The following is a 13395-nucleotide window of genomic DNA, read 5'->3' as shown; positions in this document are numbered from 1 at the left end:
TATGAAGTTTATTAAGTCCCTGGCAGCCTCCCCTTCACAACCCTCTGCCCAGTGCAATTCTGGCCTCTGCCCCAGAGAAGATGGAGGGATCAATGTTGGGGGCGGCTCAGTCTGGTCCCTTTAGTCTGAAGTATTATTCTTTTAACCCAGGGCAGAAAGCTCGAGATCCTGGTGAAGACATATGGAGGCTTCCCAGTCTCTTTTCCAAGGGAGACAATGCCCTGGGCCACATTGTTACACATGAGAGAGCCTCCAGAATCCCCCTGTGGATAGAGAATGGACAAGTCTCAGTCAGACCCCTCTGGCTCCCCCCTTCTCAGCTTCATTTTCTCCCTGGTCCTCTCCTGCCATTCTCTCAGGGCCCAGCTGTTCAAAGGGGTAGTGGCTGAGTGGTCATCATTCACTTAGGCTGTGAGTATCAGGGGGGGTAGGTGGATCCTCTGTGATCTACCTGCACCATGAGCCTGTGTCCTGGCTGTGTTCTCTCTCCAGCGCAACCCAGTCCCAGGCCCTCCTCCTGTTATCCAATGGACAAAGGCCAAGAGATTGGCTGGAGGGAGATGTCTGGGCCCCACATGCTGGGTACAGCATGCCTCTCCCCATGAGTGTATCCTGGTCCACCATTGGCTGTGGGGTGGGAGAAGGCCTGGCCATGTCACCCCAGCATAACTGTGTCCCTGGGGCAGCGCTGGGAAGACACTTGTCTCCTTACACTTGCAGTGGCCTTCTAGTCCTTAGGGTTCCCCACGCACAGCTGGATGGAGTAGTAGTTTTTGAAGAGGTCCCTGCACTTCTGTTCATTCTGCACTTCCAGATCCACCTCCCAGAGTGTGTTTGGCATTTCACCACATTCCAGTCTTCCCTAGTCTGCCACACTGCGCACCTGCCCCAGCCTCACCCAGTGCCAGCTCCGTGGCAGGGCGATGGTCTTCACAGCCCAGTTGAGTTGAGGCTTTTTTCACAGCTGGTCAGAAAGGTGAGAGATGGCAGTTCAGGTCCCTCCCTCCTGCTGGGCTCAGAGCCAGGGGTGAGGTTGCCTGTACTCCCCGCCTGGTGTCTCCCAAGCTCCCTTCTATTACACTGACCCAGGCAGAGCAGACAGGTTGGAGGAGAGGAGGGGACTGAGACCCTGAATGAGCTGTCTGCTCCCTCATAACCTGTGTGCGTGCACCTGAAAGTCAGCAAGATGGTACCTTCAGTAGCATGATGTTGTTGAACTTTGAATTATCATTAGAATCCTTGTGAGGGAAGGCTTTGAGCACAGGAATGACCTGCCAGCTATTTTCGTTTTTTCTGATATCATGAACACCCAGGATGACCTTTATTTCACTGTAAAGATAGGGGGATTGGGTAAGCCACAGGAGCTACACTCAGTCTCTGAAAGGCAGGTGAAAGTTCCAGCCTAGGCCACACCTGCAGCTGAGTCAGATAGGGAGGAAGGGAAAAGTGGACAGTGTGGCCTTTCTTTGCTGTGCAGCAGTGACCCAACCTAGTTCTTCTGCAGCCTGCCTGCCACCCAGTTCTCTGTCCATATGCTCTATCCCTTTATCCCACTTTGTCCTGGCCTCAGCAGATCAGATGGCTCTTTGATTAGTCATTGGTCTGTGTGCTCAAGGACCTTCCTGAGTTACAGGCCCTGAGATGGTACTAGGCATTCCCAGGAAGACAAGGACTCGTTTGGTCCAATGAGTCCTTGGACTCATTCTGGAGTACACAGTGAGTGGAGTACACATACGTGGAGTACATACCCCACAAATTCTTGTTAGGTACATGAAAGAACAGTCCTCAAATTTGCTTTGGTCAGACAAAGTGCTCATTTGGTCTAAAAGACAAGGTGCTCCACACCTTCCCTTACAGTGAGCCGCTGGCAGCAGGAAGTCGTCTCGTACAAGGAACCCTCCACATCTGCTCCTCCCGTCCTTGTTGTAGGAAAGTACAGATGCCATGTAGGGCCCGAAGTGCAGTCTGGTCTCTCTGCCCTATCTTATCTCCTCTGAAAGAGAAAATTGCCCTGGATCTCTGTGTTCATGAAAAGAGGGGACTGGCACTGCCGGGTGGCCTCAACCCACCGGATGTTCTGAAGCTGAGTTGGTTGTAGTGTCTTCAGGCCTCCAACACAGTGAGAGGGTACTGCAGGCTTCAGCAGGCAGCATGGCAGGTTTGCAGCATGACTTGTCTCCTGGCTTCGTTCTCAGTTTCCTCCTGTGGAGATGAGGAGCTCAGCCCTTTGTATGGGTCAAACACACTTTATATACACTTTAAGGGGACTGTGCTAGAAGACCTGGAAATTACTGTCTCTGACCTACCCTGGTTACTTCTTTGTCTCGAGCTTCTCAGAGCCCCAGTGTCCTGCTTACTCCCAGGATGGGTCTGGTCTGAGACCTGAGCATTTTGAGCTTGTGGAGCAGAATACTCTAGATTCTCTCTCCCCCATATTGGGTCAGGCACATAGTACATACCCCACAAATGCTTGTTAGGTACATGAATGAATGGTCCTTAAATCTGCTTTCGTCAGCAGCTGGGGAGGAGCAGTCCTAATGCAACCTGAACTATAGCACAGATTTATCTTTCTGAGTCATTGAGTCCTTAGGGCAAATAAGGAGATACAAAGGATGGGAAATCAGAGTGAGATTAGGAATTGGGCAGGAGGGAGCCTGAGTGAAAGCCAGTCTGCACTAGGGCCATGGGAGCAGTGGGAGGGAGCACTCTGATGGCTCAGTGAGGTTCTGGGTGTCTGCCCTGCTGGAGCTGAGTGGCTCAAGAGAGGAGGGATAGGAAGAAGGTGACATCTAGGAAACTGAGTATAAGATAGCTGTTTCATTCTTGGTCCAGACGATAGCTCCTGGGCTAGGTAACCACTCTTAGCTTTGGAGAATGGGAAGTTATATCGCCCATTTTCATCTTTCCCCTCCACAAGAATCATGTGCCATTCTAATACTAAGTCACTTCCCAGGTGACAAGGATGTGACCCATAGAAGGCAGAGGAGCCACCAGGTCTCTTTGGCAATAGCTTTATTTTCTATAATTTCTCTGCACCATATAATCAGCAACAGATCTAGGCTTTAGCAAATTTCTGAGAATAGACTGAGGCAAGGCAGGATCATAGTGATAGCCTCACTGGGACACTGTGGAAGTGTCACTGTTTGAATAAGCCAGGCCTCTGAGGATCGACATGTGCACTTATGCCCTTCAGCCTTGGAGGGTAGGAGGTTAGCCAATAACAACAGAAGCAGCAGCATCTTCTCTGAAAGGCTGATCCGGTCTGAAGTGGTGTGTGCTTTCTCCTTCCAGGCTTTTCAATCATAGAGGTGAAGGAAGAAGGGGCAGGCTCAGTGACCACCAATTTCCACCTAGTTCTATTGATTCTCAAGATAAGAGCTTTCGTCATATCCTTCCCCTCACACAGAAAGGGCCGTGTGGTGAGGGTTTTGAAAGAACCACATTCTTAGGCTGTTGATAGAATGACCACGTTCACCAGGAGAAAATCCTCGACTCTTTAGAAGAAGAAGAGGGTTTCAGGGGCTTTGGCATTAGCCAGATGGTGTCCCCTTCCCCTAAATGAGATCCTCCAAGAGCATGAATATGACCCCACCATGCCTTGAATTGCTGATTAGGCAACTGTCTGCTTCCCGAAATAGCATGCATCAATCCAATCCTACTCTTTGTAGAGCTTCATTTTTTTGATAGTCCAAGAGGTTTTTTTTTTTTTTTTTTTTTTTTGTGGTATAAATGCAAAAGTACCAAGCACTGGTCTTTCTAAAACACACTAGCTGAGAGCCTAGTCCTTCATCAACTTATTGGTAGTTTCAGGCAACTGCAAACTGTTGAGGATGGGAGTGAGGAGCAGAGATTGGGGTGAAGTGCAGATGGGATGCTGATGAGAGTACTAGGAAGAGAAGGTAGTCACAGAATAGGAGAGTTTGGGAGGAGAGGTTTGGCAGACAAATGCACTTGAGTGTACTGTGTGGTCACAGGTCACCCTGATTAAGCTAATGTTGTTCTCAACTTCTTGATATTTCAAAGGTTTAAAAAACCCTGGTATTAAAAGTAGTTGGGGGCATGCAGATAGAGACTGAAAGAGGAGAAACAAAGCTTTGCCACTCATTATGAGTTTTCTTGGTCACTCCTGTCCCACCTGGCGCAGGTAACCTGGTGTCCCAATGAAGACCATGAAGTAGGCAAATGTTCTGCTCCCCGAGGCTCCCTGTCCCTGGTAAGGAACCTGGCATCGTTGTTATCACAGTTGTCTGTACACAGGTGCTTGAGGGCTGTCAGCTTTTAGATGGAAAAGTTTCAAGGTATGATGCTACTGAAAATACAAGCAGTCAGCCCGACAGTTTAAATTTCTCCTCTTTGTTCTTTTAATTTAGTATAGGCATGAGAAGACTTCTGACATCTTATCTCAAACTGGGCATAATGCTTATGCTACTTTTGCTTCTGTTGGATTCATCATGACCCAGAAGGTGGAACATGTCAAGTATCTTCTCATTTTCATTCTCTATCCCAGACACTACTGTTGATTATAGGGGATATCACTGTTCTCCTACCTTTGATACCTTACACATTCCCCCATCCTCAATTGGGAAACCACAAGTACAACTGGCAATGTTATAGTGATTTAAAATAAATGTATGTTAACACCTTGGGTTATTAAGTACCTATTAAATAATATTTATGATGTTTTGGAAGCATAGAAGATAAAAGATGATGGAATATAGTTTTGGCCCAAAGCAGGTGTTTATCATTTGAGTGCATCTTTTCACATAGAACCATGAGAGTTTTCACAATGTCTGAGGCTGGTTACTTTTGGCTTGTACATTTGGCTGCACAATCACTTTTTTTTTTTTTTTTTTTTTGGTGAGGAGATCAGCCCTGAGCTAACATCCGCCAATCCTCCTCTTTTTTTGCTGAGGAAGAGGGCCCTGGGCTAACATCGGTGCCTATCTTCCTCCACTTTATATGGGACGCCGCCACAGCACGGCTTACCAAGCAGTGCGTCGGTGCGCGCCCGGGATCCGAACCAGCGAACCCCGGGCCGCCGCAGCGGAGCGTGTGCACTTAACCGCTTGCGCCACCGGGCCAGCCCCACAATCACATTTTTTTGATAGATAATTATCTTCTTAGCTATTGGGACACACATTGGGCTACAACGTCCACTCCACTAATGGCTCAGGCCCCCGTTCTTCCAGGGTTCCCTGTGGATCCTGATCATATTGCAGGCAGTTGCCTCTTTCTGCTCTCCTTCTGCCCCCTTTTCCCTGTCTCTCCTGACCCACACCTAGCTGATCATGACCCTGCTGCTATGACCAAGGACAGAAGGCACCTGTGTCTGTGTTTAGCCATTGTGCCTGGAGAGAAGCTTGGCTGCTCTTCTGAGACTATCATTAATAAATTTGTAATTGCTTTAGGACTTTTCAGTGAACAGACAGAAAAAGGAAAGAAGGAAAATAAAATGAGTGTCAGAGATGAGAGGGAAACTACATGTAATATACGTGTAATGGGAGTCCCAGAAGGAGAGGAGAGAAAGAAAGGAGCAGAAAAATTTTGAAGAAATAATGGCTGACAATTTCTCAATTTTGGTGGGAAAAAACCCCAAACAAACCAAAACCGTTGATGTGCACACCCAAGAAGCTCAGTAAACTCCAAGTAGGATACGGTATTATAGAAGAATGGTCAAGATTTCCCCTTTACCTCCTTCCCTTCTATAGTAGATCTCATTGTCTCGTATCCAGCCCAGCTCTCTCCTCAGACAGCACCTCTGGCTCATTCTCACCCACAGCTGCTGCTTCTGTGCCATGTTAGCAGGGAAGAAATGCTGGGATGGAGCTACTTCTGGGTCTGTGACATCAACCAGACATGAGGCCTCTTCTGCTTGACCCAGAAATCTGAGTGCTTAAAAGGAAAAGTAGCGCCAACAATGCCATACACGTGCAGAGGAGATCGCTGCCACTTTCTCCAAATAGCCTCTGCTACCATTAGAGCTTTATTTCTTTTGTAATGTAAAAGATTCCTTTTTACTATTGTTTTTTAAATTGTGGTAAAATACACATAACATTTAACTATTAACCACTTTTAAGCATACAGTTCAGTGGCATTAAGTACATTTACATTGTTGTGCAACCATCACCACCATCAATCTCCAGAACTTTTTCTTCTTCCCCAATTGAGTCTCCTAACCCATTAAATAGTAACTTCCCATTGCTCTCTCCCCCTAGTCCTGGGAATTGCCATTCTACATTGTGTCTCTATAACTTTGACAGATTCTTACTTAAATGCAAGAGCCTTGAGCATGGTCTCATCTTAAGGCCTTACTCCTTATTTATCAATGGGTACTCATTGGGTAGCAGGCAAACTGTATGCAAACAGAGATTGGAAGAAAAGTGGAAGGGACAGAGGAAGAGCTGGGGAGAGGGCAAGCAGTGGCACACAAGCCTGCCTGAATTCATCCTTCTGCCCGCAACCTTTAGGAGGAAGTCGAATTTCCTCCTAACTTCTGAATGTGTTCAGGTGGGATGGAGAGGCCTGGCTCTCTACATTTTGGATATTTTGGAAGATAAAGAAATAGATGAGAAGCAAATTTCTTCCTATGGATGGGGTATTGGTGTCATCAGGGACAACGTGAGACATGCTTGAAGCCTGGTGAGGGCTCTTTTCTTGTTTCTTAGGAAAGAACAGCCCCAGTGAAGAGCGACTGCCTGCACCTGGGCACTGCTCCTCTGCCCTTTCTACAAAACTCACTGTCCTGAGAAGTGGGAATAGAAGTGGCATTGCCTCCAGAAACCACATCCCTAGTCCTGATCCTCAGTGGAGCTGCTCACTATGGTGGAGGATGCGATCTTCCTCCACTTGTCCGGTCACCTTCATTACCTGACAGGTTAGCTTGGCATGAGGTGTGAGAAAGCTCACCTGGAGGCTGAGTTTCGGAGGTCCCAACCTTGGGATCTGAGAATTCTAGAAACTAGAGGACAGGTCTCGTGGCCAGAAGACAGGACGTTTACAGCCTGGGATAGTCTGTTGATTGGACATGGCAGAGAAGAGAGCCCTTGTCGGGACTGTTGCACACTGAGATGGGGCTCCTGTCTTCTGTGGGCAGTGTGGTATCATTGTAGCATGACCTAGCTCCTTCTTTAGTTCTCAGTTTCTTCCTGTTGTGATGAGGAATGCACCTTTGGTCTGTATCAAACATGCTTCAGACACATCTTAAGGAGAAAGGTTCTGTCTTTAGGGTAGACTGTCCAGAAGACCTGGAAAACACTTTCTCTTGTCTATGCTGGTTGCTCCCTTGTCCCTGAGCATCTAAGTCCCCTGTGTCCAGCTCCCTCCCAGGATGAGTCTGGTCTCTAAGATTCGAATATTTTGAGCTGATAGGGAAGAATAATCTGGTATCTTTTTATTTCATCCTGAGTCAGACACTTACAAAATACCCATAAATGTTTGTTTGAGACAGGAGTGAATAATACACAAATTAGTTTTGGCTTGAGCATGTGTGGGAGATGTCCACATGGATTTCTGAACTCCTGCATGGATTTGTCTTCTAAGGGATTGAGCTCTCAGAATAATGAGGGCAGAAACAAAGGATGGGAAATCAGAGTGAGATGGGGAAATGGGAAGGAGGGGGCTGGGTGGGAGCCATATTCCATTAGTGCCGTGGGAGCAGTGAGGCTACAACACTGATGGCTCAGCTAGGTTCTGGGTATCTGGCCTGGTAGAGCTAAGTGGCTCAGCAGAATGGCGACAAGGTGAAGGTCACACCTAGGAAACTGTTAGTTAGCTCTTCTCTTCTTGAGCCAGACAATATCTCCTCGTATAGATAACCACTATTAGCTCTGGAGAATGAAAAGTTATATCCCCCATTTTCAGCTTTCCCTCCACCATAATCATGTGCCATCGTAATACTAAATCACTTTCCTGGTTACAAGTGAGAGGGCCATGAAAGGGAGATGCCCACCATGGCCCTTAGGGAGAAGTTTTCATTTCTGTCCTTTCAGTGAATTATTTGCAATCATAGAGCTGGTGTTCAGCAAATTTCTGGGTAGGACTGAGGCAAGGATGGGTCACAGAGATAGCCTGGCTGGGGCACTCTGTAAGCAGTAAAGGTGTTGTAAGAACCACATTCTTCAGCAGTTGCTGAGTCAGCCTGAGTATATTCACCAGGAGGAAATACCAGGCTCTCAGAAGGGATGAATAGGGCTTGCGCGGCCTCTGGCCTGAGTCAGAAGTGATGTTTCCTACCGTGGTTGAATCTGGTGGTCAAAGAGCTTGGATATCACCCCATATTGCCTTTCCAGTGGAATTAGCACCTGCCTGCTTCCTACAATATCAACACTAGACCCAATCCTTTCCCTTGTAGTCTTTCACTGTTGGAGAGCCTGAGCTCTTTTTTCGTATTCCTGCAAAATTGCCAAGCTCTGGTCTCACCTGAAACACGCTAGCCACCAGTCCAGTCATCCATCAACTTCTTGGTATTTTCAGACATGGCAGAATCCTTGTGCTTTGGGTGCAGCATGGAGTTTGGGGATAAAGTGGAGATTGGGTGTTAAAGAGAGTAGTAGGAAGGTAAAGAGAGGCCAGAGGGGAGCCCTTAGGGTTGATGACATATGTGCTTTAGTTCAGTGTGTGATCCTAGGTCGCCCTATTAAGGCCTTTGCTGCTCTCAATATCAGGATGTTTTCAAGGGGTCACAGTTTCCAATTGCAAGGTATTTAGAACATGCAAGTAGAGCTATGAGGAGAAGGAATCAGACTTTCCCATGAATTCTCCCTGTCCCAATCTCTCCTGCCCCAGGGGACCTGGGTCACAGGGCTCCATTGAAGACTGTCACGTAGGCAAAGTTTCTGCATCTCATCACACTCTATCCCTAGTTGAGAGACTTTGCTTTTATTTCAATGGAAAGAATAAACAGTCCCAGTTATGAGAGACTGCCCCCACCTGGGTATTATTTTCTGCCCTTTTCCCAACACTCAGTGTGCTAAGAGGAATCGTGGGTGCAGTGGAAATATTGGCCATTTTCCGTTCTAAAAACACATTCCTAGACCTGAGCCTCAGTGAGGCAGCTCACTAGGGTGGAAGATGGGGTCATCTTCAAATTGGCCAGTTTCCTTCATTATCTGAGAGGTTAGCTCAGCACGGTGGAGAGAAACCAAGAGAATCTGGCCATTGGAGTTTACAGCTTTGTCCTCTGAAGAGAATTTCCACAAGAGAGGATCCTGGGTGTTGTGTGGGCTTCCAACTTCCTTAGGAGAATGGATAAGAAACTGGCGAGTTAGCTTGGTAGAGAGTATAGTTGGGCTGAAAGGATGGTGTGCATGGTAGCTGTCCTAAATTAAGGACTGTTAGGTGGGCCGGGGTGAGATTCTCTCCTTGAGGTTCCAGAACTGGGTGGTTGAATGATTTGGTGAGTCACACTAATAGAGGGATTCCAAAAGATACTGAGGTAACTTGATCCTCCCGCTTAATTGAGAAATAGAGATGTCTGGAAGCTCCAGTGGGGCTGAGTATAGTTTACAGGCAGGAGTTGAGATGGACCACATGGTCTCACATGGAACGTCTTCTCCAGCAGGTGTAAGTGCAGCCTGGATAGCCACGTGGGCAGAGATTTTAGAGAGAAGAGAGTGTAAGGAGGAAAATCTCCCAAACGGAGGAGGCCTTGCCTGGTAATGGAGACACCAGGCACCCTGTTCCCGTGGAGTACTTGCCAAATGGCTGTTCTGGTCACCTCTCTTTCTCGACCTTTTATCTGAAAGGAGCAAGACAATCTACCTCACTGTGTGCCCATATTTTTCTTTTTTGATGTTGGAATATTTTCCTCACAGGAGGTAATTTCACCAATGCCAAATATTTGAAACACATGCATGGACAACTCTGATTTAACATGGTGGGGTGGGAGCTTTTATCCCTTCCCTCTTGTCTTCCTCTAGGGTGCTACAGGTTATGAAACCATGGGACATGATGTTGTACAAGATTCCTTTAGCTACATCATCTATATTTGTAAGATCATGTGAAATGATACAAGCAGAGTTCTGTGTCATAAACAATGGAAGTTGTGGTGTTTATTGGAACCGGATACTCTTCCATTCTTATTGAGTTTCATCTAGATCTGGGGCACTGAGGACTCTGAGAACAAAGCACAGAGATCCATGGAATGCAGACTGAGGTCACTCTGACACCAGGTCATTAGGCATTTGTCATTGTCTCCATTGTATTTCCAGGGCCCTGCACCAGGCCTGGCAGTTGAGTGACCCTCACTAACCATGTGTGTATTGATAGATGGCAGGAGCAGAGCTGACCTGCCAGCTATGACCAGACGGGATGTGCTGAAATGCCCTGTTGCTGCTGAGTGACTGGGCAGTGGGTGGACCCCAAGGCTGGGGCAGATGCTGCCACATTTTACTCCAGCACTCAGCACAGAGCCCAGATGAGTGTCCAGTTGGCTAGGAGTTTTGTCACCACAAGGAGGAGGCCTATTGTCACCCACTGTGTATGCAACAGGCGGCTGTGGGAACTCGGGCCAGGGATTTGTAGTAATCCTCTAAGGAAGGTGTTCCTGGTGGGATGAGTGGTATCCCTGGCCCTCAGGGTCCCTTATGCCAGCTCACTGCCACTGTTCCTATGCGCTTCCTCACGCCAATCACCTGGGCCTTTCAGGGGCATTCCCTTCAGAAGGAGATTCCCTTTGGAGCCCAGACTTGCCCACGTCAGAGGGTCAGGGCCTGGTGTGTATGTGGTTGAGAGAAGGAATGCCTATCTGCATCCTGGGCATCCCTCTCAGTCCTGACTGCTGTCTCCAGCTCTACCCCAGCTCTCCAGTGTCCTCCTGGAGCATCAGGAACAAGGTCCATAGACTGGATGGGGGACCCTGTGGACCCTGGTAATCCAGTTCTGTAGACTGCGGGTATATTCTTCCCCAGATGCCCCTAGGACTTTTTGCCTCTGGGTCACTGCTGGGCATACATCTGTCACCTTAGCCTTGAACAGCCTTCTCCTTTGGATCCCACACACAGTTGGTCAGAGCTGCTGTAGTAACACTAGTCTGTGCCTCAGTTGTACCTACATTTCCAATTCCGAGAGTGTGTCTGAGAGTTGCCATCATCCAGATATCCCCAGCCTGCCTCCTTGCACATCTTCCCCTGTATCACCCAGTTCTAGCTCTTGTGCCGAGCAAAGAACGTCAAAGCACAAGTCATTTGGCATTGTGTTCCACAAGGCTGGAAGAGGCAAGAGGGCAAATTCTCTCTTGCTCTTGGGAAGATGAGCCAGAGAAGATCTGTTTTCTGAACCCTTCCTGCAGAAGCTGTACCACCCCACTGGGTGGCCGTGGGACCCAGCAGATGATTCAGGTGGAGGAGAGGGGGAGGGTCGGGCCCAATTATCTGTAGAACCAGAAAGGCAGGCATGAAGCTCTCGCGGATGTATCTGGTCCCTGTCTTTTGTCTCCATCAGGATGTGGATGGTTCTGCACACAGGGATTTGCTGCTGGGTGGTTTCCTCCTCTGTGATGTTGTGGGCACCATGAGTGACATCTGTTTGTGGTAGAAATTTGAAGAGGGTGTAATTCATCTTGGCTTTCGTTAGTCATTCTGGTGTCTCCTTTCCCTGGGAATTTGGGGTCTCAGTGACGTTGTCATCCCAGCAAAGACCTTCACTCTCTAGTGTGAACACCAGAAGGTGGCGGTCATCCAGGCCATATTAGAGGCTGGCTACCCTTGGAACCCGTTCTAATTGTCAAAGTTGTAATAACACGTTCAAAATCAACACTGTAAATTCCTGGATTGTTGACATGGTTTAGTAATTTGCTGTACATCATGCAGTGGATCATAATGCAGCCTTGGAAAATTACACTTCTGAAAATTCAGTGGAAACTTGAAAATGAAATTGTGATAGGATATCAGTCTAGTGGAGTTCTTAATTGATCTGGGGGTCATGCCACCTAAAATCTTGCTCATTCATAATTTATTTAGCAGATTTCATGTACTTCTGATAGTGTTTTCACATTGCTGTAATAGAGACATTTCCTATAAGGCATTAGGACTTGCCTGTGGTGCTCCCTGTGCTCCCCCTCAAGGTTTGGACTCTTTTCTCTGGGGCACCCAGCTTTTTAAAGACAAATTCAGACACAATTATCAAGATCACCACCCCTCACCTCTGCAATTCTGCTATAATGATGATGAATGGCCAGTGTCCAGTTTCTCCTGACTCTGATCAGGCCCTGGAGCAGAAGACACAGGCCTCTGCAGACCACAAGTCTGCTTTAGTTCCCAGTGAGGTTAGTAAGCACGAACTTGTCATGGTTTTACGACTTCCCAGTCAGGTCAGAAGGGCCTTTAATGCACAGAGTCTGCACCTGGAGAAAGAGAGTGGGAGGAATTGTGTGCTTTTGCACTAGCATTCAGTGTGCACAACACTTTCTTGCTAAAGATCTGCTGCTGAGGTTTCCTTAATCTTGAAGAGAGCAGAGCTGCGGGTGGTTGTGGGGCTGGACTCTGGGATGGTCATGACGGAATTGTCTCCTGAGGTGAGCCCCCGGAGGTCTGTGGAAATCTTTTCAACAGGGCAGCTGGAGGCAGAGAGCTGCCTTGGAAGTGCTGCCTGGCAGAGAAAGACATGGAGATGAGACATTTAAGACATGAGGACTGCAAAAGTTCAGATGGTAAATGTCACACTGCAAAGAGTAATTAACATTCTCTTTTCACCTATTTTGACTGAGTTCATAATGGTTTATAACATTTTGTAATTTCAGGTGCACATTATTATTTATCCGTTTCCATATAGACTGCAAGAGTTATTTACATTTTGGTTGAGGTAGAATAATCTACCAGCTCATTCTGTATAGTTACCTTAAGAAGGTATTTAAAGCATGAGTTTAAATTAAGTGACTTCAATAATCTTTTATTTGAATATGGGCTAATCTTTAAGGTAAAAGTCATGTTATTTTGTTCAACATTTTATGTGGAGTTTTGTATAACTTCAGAGCATCAAAACAAGCAGCAGACCCTCCTCGCGTTGAAAATGAGAACATCGGTCTATATTACAGTAAGGATTGGTGTGGTGATGGGTTTAGCAGAAGGCCTCTGGCTGTGATGGGCACGTGGGTTGCTTCCATTTCCTGGCCATTGTGAATAGTGCTGCTGGGAACATAAGTGTTCGTTAGCTATTTTTAAGGAAATAAATCTTTTTTTTTTCTTCTAGTACTTGTATGGTTTAATTTTTTACCTTTGGATCTCTGATCTATTTGTGAGTTATTTTAGATTGTGGCGTGAGGAGTGGATCCAATTTTCTCTTTTACCCCTAATAAGGACCTAGTTGTATTAACACCGTCCACTAAAAGTTTATAGTCTCCAAGTGATTTGAGATGCCACCTTCACCAAGTATTAAATTGGGCCTCGTATGGAATTTCAA

The 13395-nt window shown here is 47.0% G+C and overlaps 1 pseudogene; it reads right to left on the bottom strand.

Moving 5' to 3' along the window:
• Positions 1-89: 89 nt before the first annotated feature.
• On the bottom strand, positions 90-1946 carry LOC131405273 (mast cell protease 8-like; annotated as a pseudogene).
• Positions 1947-13395: the final 11449 nt, after the last annotated feature.

This window comes from Diceros bicornis, chromosome 5 (genome assembly GCF_020826845.1).
Source record: "Diceros bicornis minor isolate mBicDic1 chromosome 5, mDicBic1.mat.cur, whole genome shotgun sequence".
In the NCBI taxonomy this organism is placed as follows: domain Eukaryota; kingdom Metazoa; phylum Chordata; class Mammalia; order Perissodactyla; family Rhinocerotidae; genus Diceros; species Diceros bicornis.
Note: the sequence above shows the minus strand (reverse complement) of the source record. Positions and strands in the feature narration are given on the sequence as shown.